The 11,765-nt window shown below is 35.0% G+C and overlaps 1 protein-coding gene across 3 annotated transcripts in view; it reads right to left on the bottom strand.

The window, feature by feature from the left end:
* cemip (cell migration inducing hyaluronidase 1) overlaps positions 1–11,765 on the bottom strand; it is a 1,140,081-nt gene that overhangs the window by 972,398 nt on the left and 155,918 nt on the right. The window lies entirely within an intron of this gene.

Raw genomic sequence — 11,765 nt, 5'->3', positions numbered from 1 at the left:
CAATAATGTAATACAGTTTCATGGTCAGTTTAACTAAGACTATTAAAAGCTGTTTCCGGTAGGTGGGAATAAGGATGATAAGGCATTTATTTAAAACACAGTTGAATAAATCCACCACGAGTGTTTGTGTTGTGTTGTTTCAATGCATTAGCAACTAAATGTATCTGCTAATATTTTACGTTGATTAATACAGATTTGTGTTTGTTTTTGTTAACTACTATATGGGTCTGGCTCAGAATAATTCAAACCAGTGACCACTAGTCTCTCCTCCATCTTTAAAAGTCTCTGTAATTGTCTTGACAACACAAATACTGCTGTCGCCTCAATGGAAACCCCACCTCTGCTTTAATTTGATTCGAGAATGAAAAAGACGCGACTAACGTCACTTACTTTTTCTGCTCAGTGTTCTAACTGAAAGTGCACAGGGTGTGGCTCTAAAGAAATGTTTAACTACTATTTATGAATGTTATGAATACATAATTTGTGGGTGTGGCTATGATAATATTGTTCTACTTTTTTTTGGTCGATGTAATCAATAAATAATTTGTGGGTGTGGCTTGATGGTACTTTTAACTACTATCTGTGAATGTTATAAATACATAATTTGTGGGTGTGGCTACGATAATACTTTTTAAATAGTCTGTGTGATGAATAAGTAACTTGTGGGTGTGTCTATGAGACTCCACTTCCTTCATCTAAACTAACATTGGTCGATGTAATCAATAAATAATTTGTGGGTGTGGCTCTGATGGTACTTTTAACTAATTTTTATGAATGATATATATAAATAATTTGTAGGTGTGGCTATGATAATACTTTTCAAATAGTCTGTGCGATCAATAAGTAACTTGTGGGTGTGTCTCTGAGACTCCACTTCCTTCATTTAAACTAAAATTGGTCGATGTAATCAATAAATAATTTGTGGGTGTGGCTTGATGGAACTTTTAACTACTTTTTACGAAAGTTTTGAATACATAATTTGTGGGTGTGGTTATGATAATACTTTTCGAATAGTCTGTTTGATGAATAAGTAACTTGTGGGTGTGTCTCTGAGACTCCACCTTCTTCATTTAAACTAACATTGGTCAATGTAATCAATAAATAATTAGTGGGTGTGGCTCTGATGGAACTTTTAACTACTTTTCATGAATGTTATGAATACATCATCTGTGGGTGTGGCTATGATAATACATTTAGAATAGTCTGTGTGATGAAAAAGCAACTTGTGGGTTTGTTTCTGAGACTCCACCTTCTTCCTTTAAACTAACATTGGTCAATGTAATCAATAAATAATTTGTCGGTGTGCCTTTGATGTAACTTTTAACTACTTTTATGAATGTTATGAATGCATAATTTGTGGGTGTGGCTATGATGATTATTTTCGAATAGTCTGTGTGATGAATAAGTAACTTGTGGGTGTGTCTCTGAGACTCCATCTTCTTCATTTTAACTAACATTGGTCGATGTAATCAATAAATAATTTGTGGGTGTGGCTTGATGGAACTTTTAACTACTTTTTACGAAAGTTTTGAATACATAATTTATGGGTGTGGTTATGATAATACTTTTCGAATAGTCTGTTTGATGAATAAGTAACTTGTGGGTGTGTCTCTGAGACTCCACCTTCTTCATTTAAACTAACATTGGTCAATGTAATCAATAAATAATTAGTGGGTGTGGCTCTGATGGAACTTTTAACTACTTTTCATGAATGTTATGAATACATCACCTGTGGGTGTGGCTATGATAATACATTTAGAATAGTCTGTGTGATGAAAAAGCAACTTGTGGGTGTGTCTCTGAGACTCCACCTTCTTCATTTAAACTAACATTGGTCAATGTAATCAATAAATAATTAGTGGGTGTGGCTCTGATGGAACTTTTAACTACTTTTCATGAATGTTATGAATACATCATCTGTGGGTGTGGCTATGATAATACATTTAGAATAGTCTGTGTGATGAAAAAGCAACTTGTGGGTGTGTTTCGGAGACTCCACCTTCTTCATTTAAACTAACATTGGTCAATGTAATCAATAAATAATTAGTGGGTATGGCTCTGATGGAACTTTTAACTACTTTTTATGAATGTTATGAATACATAATTTGTGGGTGTGGCTATGATAATACATTTAGAATAGTCTGTGTGTTGAAAAAGCAACTTGTGGGTGTGTCTCTGAGACTCCACCTTCTTCCTTTAAACTAACATTGGTCAATGTAATCAATAAATAATTAGTGGGTGTGGCTCTGATGGAACTTTTAACTACTTTTTATGAATGTTATAAATACATAATTTGTGGGTGTGGCTATAATAATACATTTAGAATAGTCTGTGTGATAAATAAGTAACCTGTGGGTGTGTCTCTGAGACTCCACCTTTATTTAAACTAACATTGGTTGATGTAATCAATAAATACTTTGTGGGTTTGGCTCTGATGGAACTTTTAACTACTTTTTATGAATGTTATGACTACATAATTTGTGGGTGTGGCTATGATAATACATTTAGAATAGTCTGTGTGTTGAAAAAGCAACTTGTGGGTGTGTCTCTGAGACTCCACCTTCTTCCTTTAAACTAACATTGGTCAATGTAATCAATAAATAATTAGTGGGTGTGGCTCTGATGGAACTTTTAACTACTTTTTATGAATGTTATAAATACATAATTTGTGGGTGTGGCTATAATAATACATTTAGAATAGTCTGTGTGATAAATAAGTAACCTGTGGGTGTGTCTCTGAGACTCCACCTTTATTTAAACTAACATTGGTTGATGTAATCAATAAATACTTTGTGGGTTTGGCTCTGATGGAACTTTTAACTACTTTTTATGAATGTTATGACTACATAATTTGTGGGTGTGGCTATAAGAGAACTTATATTCTTTAAAGAGTCTGTGTGATGAATAAGTAACTTGTTGTGGGCGTGTCTTTGAGAATCCACGTTCTTACTGCCATTAGTCCATGTGATTAAATTGCAAGGCGCGCAGGGCTCAAAAGCAGCACACAAAATGCTCACGACCATTAGTAAACCATTCAAAGGATGCATTTCTTAATGCAAAAAGCAAATTCGGTGTGAACAGCCCCTACTACTGTATAAACAACACTTAAGTATATGTAAAGACGTTTAGCTTAAAATGTTAAATTATACACAAGCCCTCAAATCAATCCTTTTTTCAACACACACACATTCACAAAACACCAGCGTGTAATCAATACCATAGCTGTATAGAACTAATATAAGTCAGAAATCACACTAAAAATGAATAAATCCCACATCACAAAGTATCAAAATATATTATAGATTTATTCAATTTCAGTCGGAACAAATGGATTGAAATGAACTGCCCCAAACAACCCAATCCAACACAGTATCGAATCCCAGAAGCTAGTAAACGTCTAACTTTATAGCCCACTTAGATTTCTTACCAGTCGTTTTTATAAAATTGAATTTGCCAGGAAGCTGTGAAGTGCCATTGGACGTCTCAGTGAAAGTGAACACAGCTTTTATCTCTTCAAAACATAAATCATTTTTGCTCTAGCATATTTTCCTTGCCCACTATGTGATAAAAAGGATCAGCTGCTGTCCAGAAAGCATCAGCATTTATCTGCTGGCAGGTGTTAAATTCTCATCTTGATTTTACGACAGGTTCGATTACTGCCTTAGTGGAGCTGTATAACCTTAGCAGAAACATGCTAGGCTAGTACTGTGGTATCACTTTTAGCTGAAGAGCCTTAAATTGTCTGTGGCTCTGATGGAACTTTGAACTACTATTAGTTCATGTTATGAATACATAATTTGTGGGTGTGGCTATGATATGATTTTTTTTAACAGTCTGTGTGATAAATAAGTAACTTGTGGGTCTGACTCCACCTTCTTCCTGCATTCTTCTTCCTACCATTGGTCGATGTGATTAATAGATCATTTGTGGGCATGGCTTTAATGTAATTTTAACTTCTTTTTATTAATGTTATGAATACATCATTTGTGGGTGTGGCTCTGATGGAACTTTGAAATACTATTAGTTCATGTTAGTAATACATAATGTGTGGGTGTGGCTACGACAGAACTTGGAAATTTGAATTAGTCTGGGTGGTGAATAAGTAATTGTGGGTGTGTCTCTTAGACTCTGCCTTCTTCCTTTAAACTACCATTGGTCAATGTGACCAATAGATAATTTGTGGGTGTGGCTTTGATGAAACTTTTAAGTACTTTTGATTTATGTTATGAATACATAATTTGTGTCTCTGAGACTTCTTCCATTGGAACTTTAAACTACCATTGTTCAATGTGACCATAAGAAAATGTGTGGGTGTGGCTCTGATGAAACTTTTAACTAGTATTTATGAATATTATGAATACATAATTTGTGGGTGTGGCTATGACAGAACTTAGCAATTTTGAAAAGTCTGTGTAATAAATAAGTAACTTGTGGTTGTCTCTGGGACTCCGCCTTATTCCAGTGGAACTTTAAACTACCAATAGTCTATATAATCAATTTATAATTTGTGGACATGGCTCTGATGGAATTTTTAACTGCTATTGACTAATATTATGAATAAACAATTTGTGGGCGTGGCTATGACAGAACTTAGCATTTTTGAAAAGTTTGTGAGATAAATCAGTAACTTGTGGGTGTGTCTCTGAGACTCCGCCTTCTTCCAGTGGAACTTTAAACTACCATTAGTCCATGTGACCAATAGATCATCTGTGGGTGTGGCTCTGATGGAACTTATAAGTACTACAGGTGAATGTTATGAATACATAATTTGAGGTGTAGCTAATACTTTTAGCAAGTATTAGCCTATGTAATGAGTACATTATGGGTGTGGCTATGATTAGACTTAACTACATTTGGTCCATGTTATGAATATATAAATTGTGGGTGTGACTCGGAGGGGACTTTAAATAAGCATTGGATCATGTTCATTCATTCATTCATTCATTTTCTTTTTGGCTTAGTCCCTTTATTAATCTGGGGTCGCCACAGCGGAATGAACCGCCAACTTATCCAGCATATGTTTTACGCAGCGGATGCCCTTCCAACTGCAACCCATCGCTGGGAACAACCATACACACTCATTCCCACTCAGACACTACGGACAATTTAACCTACCCAATTCACCTGTACCGCATGTCTTTAGACTGTGGGGGAAACCGGAACACCCGGAGGAAACCCACGCGAAAGCAGGGAGAACATGCAAACTCCACACAGAAACACCAACTGACCCAGCCAAGGCTCGAACCAGCGACCTTCTTGCTGTGAGGCGACAGCACTACCTACTGTGCCACTCCGTCGCCCTGTTGGCTCATGTTATGAATACGTAATTTGTGAGTGTGTGTATAACAGAACTCTGAACTTTGTGTCTTTGTAATGAATAAATAACTTGTGGGTGTGTCTCTGAGACTCCGCCTCCTAATAGAAATGTCAACTAGCATTAAGTCCATGTGATGAATACATCATTTGTGGGTGTGGCTATAATGAGACTTAACTACTATTTATGAATGTTATGAATACATAATTTCTGGGTGTGGCTATGTGAGAACTTACGCTTTTTTAGAGTCTGATGAATACGTAACTTGTTGTGGGTGTGTCTCTGAGACTCCGCCTCCTTCTAGTGGAAATGTCAACTACCATTTAGTCCATGTGATGAATACATCAATTGTGGGTGTGACTCTGATGGGACATTGAACATGCATTGGTTCATGTTATGAATACATAATTTGTGGGTGTGTATATAACAGAACTTTTTAAATGTCCTTGTGATGAATAAAACACGTGTGTGTGTGTGTCTCTGAGACTCCTCCTCCTTCTAGTAGAAATATCAACTACTGCTGGTCCATGTTATGAATACATACTTTGTGGCATTGTCAATAACAGAACAGTGATTTGTATGTGTCTGTGTGATGAATAAGTAACTTGTAGTCGTGTCTCAGACTCCGCCTCCTTCTAGTGACTATCATTTGAACTACCATTGGTCCATGTGATGAATATATAATTTATTTTAGGACTCTGATGGAAATTTAAACTACCATTAGTCCATGTGATGAATATATAATTTGTAGGTGTGGCTCTAATGGATCTGCTTAGTTTGTACAGCACTGAAATAGAAGCAGCTCCAAAAAGCATCAGCATTAATCTGCTGGCAGGTGTTAATTTCCCACCTCGACTTTACAACAACAACTTTGATTATTCCCTCTGCGAAGCTGTAAAACCGTAGCATAAAACCACTACAGTAGCATCGCTTTTTGCTGTAGAAATAACTTTTCTCAATCTAACCGTCTCCCACACACACACCTGCAGGATCATTGATTTAAGCAGCATGTTGCAGCTGGTTTTTGTAGCTAATTGAGCAATTGTGCACTAGAACATGTATGCAAACGTTGTGACATCTGCATGGGGTAAATCTGTCTGAATGTTTGAGATTCCTCCTCTGACAGGCTCAGCTGGTACAGGCTGGAATCTGAGCTCGTGATGGGAGATAAGAGGGTTGAGAAAGCCGGCAGTGATACGGTCGACTGGTGAGCAGAAGCCATCGCGCGGCGGTAACCCTGTGACAAAAGTGTTTTTAATTCCTCGTGTCATCTCATCTGCTAAGCCAACGCTCAGCAGGGCCACTGCCAGCAAACCCACCGCTTCGCCTTTCAAACTTTTTTTTTTTTTTTTAACAAAACCAACAGGTGGTGATCTGCATATTAGCCATTTTTTCCCTCTGAATGAAAGAGACATTTATCTGTGAGTTTGGCTTTTTATGCTAATTCTCAGTTTACTGAAGTGAACAACAATAGGATATCATTTGTAATATTCATCAGCACGCCACAATAATCATCTATAACTAAATGAGAGTCTGTTTAAAGTTTGTTTTTGCTCTTTTACTTTGAAAAAAAAAACATGCCTGAAAATGTTTTGCTGGTTTACTCACCCTCATGCTATGTATACAAGATGGTGGTGGCTTTTATCTTAGGTAGAACATTGAAGGAGATTTTTTTTTGATGATTCGTGATATGCAAGTCAACTGTTATCATTAGCATTAAAACACACAACCACAACATACAGTATAATGTGCACAACAAATATATATGTATATATATATATATATATATATATATATATATATATATATATATATTTAAAGGTGTCACGATTTCGATTTTTAATCGAAATCGATCGAAATTTATGCTCAATTTCGATTATCGAATCAAAAAATAGAATTGTCGATGCTGCCACGCCCCCATGTCACGTCAGCTTGGCTTGCCAAGCGGGAAAAAACCAGGCTTGTTGAAGTGCTTGTTAAACTGCAGAAGCAGGAGACCCGTCGACAGAACTTAAACCCTCTCCTCTTTCAATGAAGTCACCAGTATGTAAGTATTTTGGATTTCCAGTGAGTTATGTTGACAACGTTCGTGTTGTCGACAAAAAAAAACACAGTTTTGCAAGCTCTGCTATGAACGTACTACGTACGGTTCGTCCGATAGACAACACCGGCATCGCGATCCTCCCCCCGCCCCCGTTGCAAATCCGCTCGTGAAAAGTACACACTCAGGCCCTGTTTACACTGTCTTTGTTTTTAAACGGCATTTTAGAACGACAACGATTTGACATCCACAGTGGCGTGTAGCATTTCTGAGCAGCCCTCCTTCCTCTCTACCTCTGAAAATGCACATCACGTGACCACACAGACACAGATGCACACACAGCCATGCACTCGAGACAGCAGGTCCAGGCAGTCAGAGTACTGCTTCAATCTTTCACTCACTTGTACTTAGTCATTTTAGCGAACACCTCAGATACTGTTGGCTGGTTCCTGTTGGTTGTGCGTCTTTTTTACCGACGCCATTATAACGACACAGATCACTGCCTATTCACGAGTACCGCAGAAAAAGTGATTGACAGGTGGTAATTATGTGTGTATCTTGCCTTTATTCATTTACTGTATGATTTGTTTATGGGTAAAACAAAGACCATGCAGGTCAGGTAGTTTAAACGGTAGGCTACAAATAATTAATTGGTCATTAATTAATTAATTATTCATAATCGAAAATCGAATCGAATCGTGCCTTTAGAATCGAAAATGTAATCGAATCGAGGATTTGGAGGATCGTGACACCCTTTATATATATTTATATATATATATATATATATATATATATATATATATATATATATATATATATATATATAGGGCTAATAATTCTGTTTTTAACTGTATATATATTGTAAATGCAACTTGTGTCAAGGCTTGTAGTCTTTATTTGATATTTAACCTTTAAAAACTTGTTTAATATACTGCTTGATGTTGTAAAATTAGGGCAGCACGGTGGCTCAATGTTTAGCACTGTCGACTGACAGCAGGAAGGTCGCTGGTTTGAGTACCAGCTGGTCCAGCTGACAATTCTGTGCTATAGGTGAATTGCCGTAGTAAATGCGAGCGTGTATGGGTGTTTCCCTGTATTGGGTTGCAGCTGGAAGGGCATCCACTGCATGAAACAAATGTCAAAATAGTTGGTGGTTCATTCTGCTGTGGCGACTAAGCCGACGGAAAATGAATGAATGAAAGTTACAAATTTGATGTTGATATTTTCAGATTATTTTTTTTTTATTTTAATGTACTGTAATAATAAAACACTGATTTGTACTGCAAGTAGATGTTTACTGCCATTTGTTATTCCTAATCCTCATAATATGAATCAGAATTTCACAACTGTACAATAAGGTGAAAACTCCTTCATAACTAATAAAATCACACGTACAGCTATCTCAGATGAAGTAAAATAAAAAAATTAAAAAAGTAGAAAAATCTGCACTCAGCACTCCTGACGCTCTTTTACAAGAGGTTTTGAAAGTGTTTTAGAGTGAGTGGATTGGATGTTTGATAATGTATGATAATGAGGGATAATTATTTCAGCGCATTGAGTCTGAAGTATCTCTGCATCGCACCTGTGTGGCCCTGAACACCTGCAGCTGATCATCAACACACCAATGAACACATGCTCCGACTAAACACTGACAACTATCATTACAGAGACGATGCGTTACCAAACAATACTATATATCATAACCAGGACTTGTCACCATTTTCCTGAGTGAGAAAACTCAGGGATGTTTAATAGGTTACCTGCAGTGGCCTTTTGATGTGTGACGTAATTTTAACTAAAACATGAAGATAGGGCGGGACATACAGAGTAGCTCCTCCCACTTTAAACAATAATAAATAAGGTCTCTTTGGTGACTTTCCAACACAACCTAAAATCAACCTAAAATCAACCAAATATCAACGTCATTTGACGTCGTTAATGGATGTCAAAATAAAATTCTCATTAGATGCTGGCAACCTAAATCTAACCTAATATTAACGCCTTAAGAAGTTGTGTGTCTTCTGGGCTTACATAATCAACATATAAATAACTGTAATTTTGATTTAAGGTGGACTTTATGTTAATATATATTTGCTTTATATATATATATATATATATATATATATATATATATATATATATATATATATATATATATATATATATATATATATATCTATCTCATAAAAAAACTAAACTGAAATGTTCATGTGTGACTGAACAGAAGAAGCAGGAGCTGGTGGAAACGTTTCTCCTCAAATCTCGAAGGTCAAGCATATTTGAAGGGTCACGACTGTGTGAGGAAGGAAGGAAGTGAACACCCTCTGCAAAATCCACAAGCCAAGAAACGTTTGACATGTCCGTCACTCAGACACACACTTGCTTACAAAGAAATGCAGGCTGATGAAAACAACATGAGGAGAGATGAACTGGAAGAGCTGCTGAAAATCCTGTCCACAAAATCATCATCATCATCACATATGCACAAACACACCCACATACACACACACAAAGTATGAACTGGAAACTTCTGACTTTGTAAAAATGTCTTCACCATGGTGTATCATAAGCCCTAAAGGTATTCAACTATCAAGTGTGATGAGAAATTAAACTCAGCTGTACACCGCATGAAAATAAAATCATTAAATGTTTTTTTTTTCTGGAACAAATTAATAAGTTAAACAATAAATAACAATGTTTTACTGTATGCGGAATACAATTGTGTCTATATAGAGAATACTTATGTCTAATTTAAGAATTGCAGAAAAAACAACGAGAGCTTCACATGTGCAATCACCTGTTAAAATCAAAAGTGAAACATGTGAAACATATAGTTTTGGAACATTTTCACATGTGATTTTGCAGCACAGGCTCATTGTAAGTACTGTATGTGCTTCAACCTGCATTTTTGTGAAACTGCGAAAATCTGCAGTGCACACCATATGTGACAGAACAGAAAAAATGTAAATAACAGAGCTGACCAGAAGTTCAGAGAAGTCCACTGCAGTCCCAACCAAATGGCACGATTTATAATCTAATTAATACTCATTAAACCTCTTTAATTTAAATGTACATGCTGAGTGACTGATGTTATTGGTTTGCACCAACACAGTTCTAATGATCATTTGCAATCTGTGAATGAATGAATAAATGAATGAATGAATGAATGAATGAATGAATGAATGAATGAATGAATGAATGAATGAATGAATGAATGAATGAATGAAAAATATTGGCTTAATCCAAAAAATGTATTTTACATATCGCTGAATGAATGAACAAACAGATGGATGAATGAAAGAAACTTATTTGATTGGTCCAAAATATACATTTTATATATTGCTAAATGAATGAAAGAGACTTACTAGATTCGTCCAAATTATATATTTTAAATTTCGCTGAATAAATGAATGAATGACTGAAACTCATTTGATTAGTCCAACATTCACATTGTACATATAACTGAATGAATGAATGAATGAATGAATGAATGAATGAATGAATGAATGAATGAATGAATTAAACTTATCTGATTAGTCAAAAATATGCATTTTAGATATTACTGAACAAATGGTTGAATGAATGAATGAATGAATGAATGAATCTTATTTGATTAGTCATGAATATATATTTTTCATTTCGCTGAATGAATGAATGAATGAATGAATGAATAAATCTTATTTGATTAGTCATGAATATATATTTTTCATTTCGCTGAATGAATGAATGAATCAATCAATCAATCAATGAATCAATCAATGAATCAATCAATCAATCAATCAAAAGAAACTTATTTGATAAGGCCAAAATATACATTTTACATATTGCTGAATAAGTAAGTGAATAAATGAACAAATGAAACATATTTAATTAGTCTAAAATATACATTTTACATATAGCTGATTGAATGAATGAATGAATAACACCCATCTGTCAACTTTTTTGATTAGTTCAAAATATAGATTTTACATATTACATAATGAATGAATGAATGAATGAATGAAACTGATTAGTCTAAAATCAACATTTTGTATATCGCTGAATGAATAAATGGATGAATGAATGAAATAAAATTATTTGATTATAAACTTATTTGATTATATTGCTAAATGAATGAATGAATGAATGTATGAATAAATGAATGAATGAATGAATGAATGAATGAAACTTATTTAATTAGTCCAAAATACATTTTACATGGATTGATGGATAAATGAAAAGATGAAAGAATGAATGAATGAATGAATGAAAGAATGAATGAATGAATAAATGAATGAAAAAACGAACGAACAAACGAATGAATCTGACAGATCTAAATTAGAAAACCACAGAACAAACATTTAACTAATGTGAAAAACAGAATACAGAAAATTTGACTAATGTACAACAAAACGTACAAAAGTAAACAGC

The sequence above is a fragment of the Danio rerio genome, chromosome 7, assembly GCF_049306965.1.
Source record: "Danio rerio strain Tuebingen ecotype United States chromosome 7, GRCz12tu, whole genome shotgun sequence".
Taxonomy (NCBI): Eukaryota; Metazoa; Chordata; class Actinopteri; order Cypriniformes; family Danionidae; genus Danio; species Danio rerio.
The sequence above is the reverse complement of the archived record's forward strand: the minus strand, read 5'-3'. Positions and strand labels throughout refer to the sequence as shown.